Source organism: Arvicola amphibius, chromosome 1, assembly GCF_903992535.2.
Source record: "Arvicola amphibius chromosome 1, mArvAmp1.2, whole genome shotgun sequence".
Classification (NCBI taxonomy): Eukaryota; Metazoa; Chordata; class Mammalia; order Rodentia; family Cricetidae; genus Arvicola; species Arvicola amphibius.
The window spans coordinates 128,498,056-128,504,055 of record NC_052047.1 but is presented as its reverse complement, the minus strand read 5'-3'; the positions used below and the strand labels follow the sequence as shown (position 1 = coordinate 128,504,055).

General features: G+C 41.5%; 1 pseudogene; it reads right to left on the bottom strand.

Moving 5' to 3' along the window:
- Positions 1-256: 256 nt before the first annotated feature.
- On the bottom strand, positions 257-2,410 carry LOC119820305 (annotated as a pseudogene).
- Positions 2,411-6,000: the final 3,590 nt, after the last annotated feature.

Here is a 6,000-nt window from a genome sequence, read left to right as displayed (position 1 = left end):
TTTCAACATTTATTCCACATGTTAACATGCAGTTAGCACTGACCGGAATTAGGTGAACTTTCTTTATCCTGAAGATCTGATGGGGATCAACCAGCCAACAGACATTACCTTATGCTGGGGATGTACCTAAGCAACTGTTTTTTTTTAATATTTATTTATTTATTATGTATACAATATTCTGTCTGTGTGCATGACTGCAGGCCAGAAGAGGGCACCAGACCCCATTACAGATGGTTGTGAGCCACCATGTGGTTGCTGGGAATTGAACTCAGGACCTTTAGAAGAGCAGGCAATGCTCTTAACCTCTGAGCCATCTCTCCAGCCCCTAAGCAACTGTTTTCGTGAAGCCCAGTACCATAAAGCAGAGTCTGACATTTTAATACCAGAGATTCAAATCCTGAACCACCTCAGCTGACAATACAAATAAACCGAGGCTATTGAGGCTGGTATAAATCACAGAAGACAACTGTTACTTCTTGTGGGACCAAGAGTTATTTCTTAAGAGGTATAAATGTACCACCCAGTTTTTTCCCATATAAACCTTGTAAATTCAAAGTTTAATATTGGACCCTTTCAAGTTATTTTCCTATATGTATTCAGGTCTGGCACGTACCTTTCAACATCTGCATAAAATGAAACCTAAGGCCAGGTAGTGGTGGCACACTCCTTTAGTCCCAGAACAGAGGCAGAGGCAGGCAGATCTCTGTGAGTTAGAGATCAGCCTAGTCTACAAAGTGAGTTCCAGGACAGTCAGAACTGATACACAAAGAAGCCCTGCCTTGAAAAACCAACCAATCAACCAACCAACCAATAAATAAATAAAAATAAACCTAGAAAAGCCCACATCCCTTTCTGTTCAAATTGTTAAAATCTGTGAACTTGATTGTCATTCTCAGATCTTCCAGCCATGGATTCACACCAGTTTGCTTTCAAGATTGACTTTGAGGTATTTTCTTCTCATTTATCATCTACTTGTAATAAACAGATGGAAGAACCATGTCCTAATGATCGTGGGTCTGTAGCTTACCAGATCTGACAAACTAAAGGATAGCGATGCCTTCCAGGAAGACTAGAACCCCAAGAGCTCTGCTGGAGTCTACGTACAATGACGATGTCTGGAAAAATAACTAAGCTTGTTTTGTTGGGGTGGGGAAATTGTCAGGCAGGGCTGGCTGTGCTTTCTCTCAATCCCAGCAGAGGCAGTGGAGCTGAGAGTTCCACCCCTTGGCTTTCATGACTGCATGCTATCCCCTATGGTTTCATAATAACGGCTTAACTAACACAGAAATGGCTGCTTGCTCAATAAGCTTATTGTCTTTATGAAAAAAAAATCCTCATAGAAAATTGCTTTAGCTGTCAGCAGCCCATTTCTGAGCTCTGAGGAAGCCTACCTTCTTTTGAGCAACCCGATCTTCTTCTGGGCAAGAGACATTTTGGGACGGATTTACCTCTTCTTCTTCACTTCTCTTGGGCTTCTTTTCATAGACTTGGTTCTCTTGTATAGCAGCATGAGCTTTCTTATATATCTCCTCCATGTCTGGAGTAATGCTGTTCTTTATGTACTGGGAGAACTGTTTCTTGTAAGGATCTTCATCTTCCTCCATTAGGGAATACATGTAGTCTGCGACATTCTGACCCATGGTGTGCTTACGGTGTGCTTCTGCATTGAACTCCTGCGTTGAATCATACCCAGGGAATTGTTTGGTACTATGAGGAATAGACAAACCTCCATCCACAGCTCCCTTCAGGGCCCCAAAAACTTTATTGCCGGTTGTAGTTCGGGCAAGACTTGCATCCAAATAAAAAGTGAAGGCCCCAGGCTGACCATCGATGCTTTCCACGCTGTAGTCATCTCCGGTCACCTGCACTTGGCCTTCATAGATCTGGTCCCTATCAAACCTATTGACAAGCCTGCAGGCCAGCAGCAGGCCAGTACAGTAGGCTACAGCATGATTTGTCAGGCCAACTTTCACACTGTATTTTGGCAGTTCTTGTGCATGTGCTATGTAGACTATCATATCCCCTTCTATACGGGCATAGGCAATCTGGCGGGTGATGTCTCTGTTAGTAACATGAACTATCATCCTGTACTTGAGTGTGCTGTACTTTTTTTTGTCCTGGACCACCAATCGCTTCTGAGCGTAGTAGTCAGTTTTATCCTCTTGCCGCCTTCTAAATCTCACTTGGTATGTCTTGAAGTCGGCGTTATTCTTGCCAACTTTCGCAAACCCCATCCTGTGGAACAGAAATCTGCAATTGTGGCTCCACACAGGCCTGCAGGCCCAGCGGCATGAGGGGGAACAAAAGCTAACTCTTACATCTTAAATTAATCCATTTCTATTAATCTGTGAATCAGCACAATGCTGTGGCTTACTGATAAGTGTCTGGCGTCTGTCTCCTTCGGCAGCTACATGGCGTCTCCCTGACTCCATCTAGACTCTCTCTCTCTCTCTCTCTCTATATATATATATATATATATATATATATATATATATATATGTATGTATATTATATGTGTGTGTGTGTGTGTGTGTGTATACACACACCTACTGGGGCGTGGCCTCTTAGACCATATATGCTGACACAGAGCCTGCATCACCCCCTTCCTCCTTTTTGCCCGCTGCTCATTCGGATTGTTGGGTTGCTGGATTCCATCTCTGTCCACTGTTCAAGCAGAGCATTCTGATTTGTGAGTTTACCCCTAAATAAATATCTATTTCTCAGTTCTGAGCTAGTGTGGGATTTCTTTTAAGCATCCGTTCATCACTCATCACTTGCCGCCCACGTGGATTTAAACTCCACGCCTACCGGGTAGACGGCCTGGCCCTTCCACTGCCCAGACAGGCTTGCTTTTGCCTAAGCGATTTTTTGTAGAATTCCCGTCACAGCAGAGTTTGCTGTGTGTGGCAACTTGGAAATTTCCCAAGCACTCCTACGCATGCCGGGGCATTCCCTGGGGCGAGACAATTCCTTGTCGCGTGGTAACTTGTGCAGCTTCCGGTTTTTGCTCCCCGCCCCTAGATTCTGGGTTTCTTGTTCCATGTATGGAATTGAATTAATCGCCTTTAATTTGTCAAGCAACACATATTTCTCAGTATTTAACCAGTACTGAGGTGGAGACTGAAGCAGCCCAAGACCGATTCTGTCACCGGTTACATTGCTTCTAGTCGCAACTCTGCAACCACACCATCTGGTGAACAATAAAGGTTGCTGTTTACCAGATCACATAATCAAGTAACAAGTAAATCATTATGGCAGACTTCGTTACCAATGCAACTTTTAGTACCTTTTTTGCTAATACTATGGATTGTATTATGTGAGGCTTATATGACTATGGGGATACCTCAATTTATTGGTTATTAGGTTTCAGTTTTCTTCTCCATATTCTATCATTAAGGAAGAATATGGCACTCTTAGGAACTATACAATCTTTACAGACTAATAATGAACAGCTAGTTGACAGGATTAATATAATTGAAAATCAAAGGTTATCTGAAAAAGTTAATACTATGACAGACAAAACTGAATCCATATCTAAGGGGACTAGGAAGTTATCTGAAAGAATTCATACTGTTGAATTTGAAAATCAAAAGCTGTCAAAAAGTTATGATAAATTAACAGAAAAAAATGTATCTCCAGGATGGCAATCTGCACGATATTCAAGTAAAGTCCAAGGAGGAGATGTTATCTTTAAAGGAGAAAATTCAAACTTTGGAATCACAGGTGCTGACTGAGGACCAGAGATTAAGTGCCTCCATGAAGCCACTAGAAATATATACAGGCCAAGAGATTCAGGCTTTACAAAAGGCAATAATAAAAAGATTTGAAATGATTGAGGAAATTATTGGAGCTGATGAACAGGGAAAGAAGGCATAAGGACAGGATTCAACATCACCAGTAGCTGTCAGAGATGGCTTACCCAGGGTTTTAGCTTCCTACCCTGTAATCTACTATAACAAAGCATCAGGTTCTAAAGGCTCAAAAGGATCCAAAGAAGGTAGATGGATACCTATAGGAATGAATAATCTAAAAGAAATTAAGCAAGCTGTTGTAACTTATGGCTTGCATTCCACATTTGTTAAGGAGATGATAAAGACTTGAGCTTCTAACATCAGGGCAACCCCTCATGACTTCTTTCATGTAGTTTCAGCAGTCCTGGATGATGGACCTTTATTGATGTTTAGAATTTATTTCAGAGAGGAGTCCAAAAATTTGGAACAATGGGGAATAGCAAAAGGCCTTGAGATTCCCCAAGATCAATTTCTTGGTGAAGGCCCTTATGCTGACCCACAGGTCCAAGCTCTTTACCGACAAAGAAATCTTGTCCCTATGCCCCAAAGCATCCTTAAAAGCTTAGCAGAGAGCCGGGCGGTGGTGGCGCACGCCTTTAATCCCAGCACTCAGGAGGCAGAGGCAGATGGATCTCTGTGAGTTCGAGGCTAGCCTGGTCTACAAAGCTAGTTCCAGGACAGGCTCCAAAGCCACAGAGAAACTCTGTCTCAAAAAACAAAACAAAACAAAAGCTTAGGAGAGGATTCAAGAACCAAGAAAAATAGCTGAATCATATACCAGGGTTAGACAGGGACGGAGAGAACTCTTTACTGACTTTTTACAAAGATTAAGTAAGGCTGTATAAATAGGAATAACAGACCCAGATGCTAGATGAGTAATTTTTGAATCTCTAGCTTTTGAAAATGCAAACTTAGAATGCAAAAAAATAATTGGGCCTTTAAAGGTTAGATCAGCACCTATGGAGAAATGGATTCTGCATACAATGAATGTTGAGACATTTGACTATAATGCTGAGTCTTGGGTAGGAGAAGCAATTTCCAAAAAATGAGGAGACATCAAACTGCCAAATGTTTTAATTGTGGTAGAATAGGACATCTGAGAAGGGATTGTAGGCAAGGAATTTCTAGGAATAATATCTCCTCTGGGAATGGCAAAAATAGGAGACCTCAGCCTTCAGCTGATATTGGACCAATGAATGCATATCAACAACAGACAGACAAGGCAACCCAATACCATCAGGAAACTCCTTGAGGGTCCTCTCATAGGCCCCCAAGCCAAAAGTGGCCCAGTCATTCCCAGTAACTGTGGAGAACATGTCACACCAGGAAAATTAAAAATCCAGAGCCTTCTGTGAAAGACCATACTGTTTTAAATGATGGCATAAACATAGAGGATAAGTAAAAAATTCAAATAGGAAATAGGAAACATATATTCTGGCAAACTTCTATAAATGGTCAAAGACCAAAGCTAAGAGTACGTATAAATGGCATTTTGATTGTTGGCTGATAGACACAGGTGTGGATGTGAGTATCGTTATTCCAGAATCTTGGCATCCAAATTGGCTTCTTCAAAAGGCAGATGCTCAATTACTAGGAATTGGAACCATATCTCAAGTTAAACAAAGTATGAGATGGATTGACTGTATTGGGCTGGAAGATCGAAGAGGAAAGCTGAGGCCATATGTAGCTAATATTGCAATAAATTTATGGGGCCATGACCTGCTACAGCAATGGAATACCCAGATTAACACCCTTGCAGTCGCAGGAACTCATAATTCTGGGAAGGATATAATAAGGTACTATGAACAAAGGTCACCAGCCATTCAGGCTGTACAAGAACATAAAGCAACTAGCAAATCTCTAGAGACACCAACAGATCTACCTTTAAAATGGCTAGCTGAGAAGCCAATATGGGTTAAGCAATGGCCTCTAGCTGAAGATAAGTTGCAGGCTTTAGAACAACTGGTACAAGAGCAACAAGATGCTCACCATATTGAAGAATCAATCAGCCCTTAGAATTCTCCTGTATTTGTTGTAAAAAAAAAAAAAGAAACTTGATAAATGGAGAATGGTGACAGATCTAAGAGCTGTTGACAAGGTAATTCAACCTATGGCCCCTCTACAATCTGGAATTCTTCTGCCCTCCCTATTACCAAAAGGATGGCCTCTTATAGTTACTGATTTGAAAGATTGTTTCTTCGTTATACTT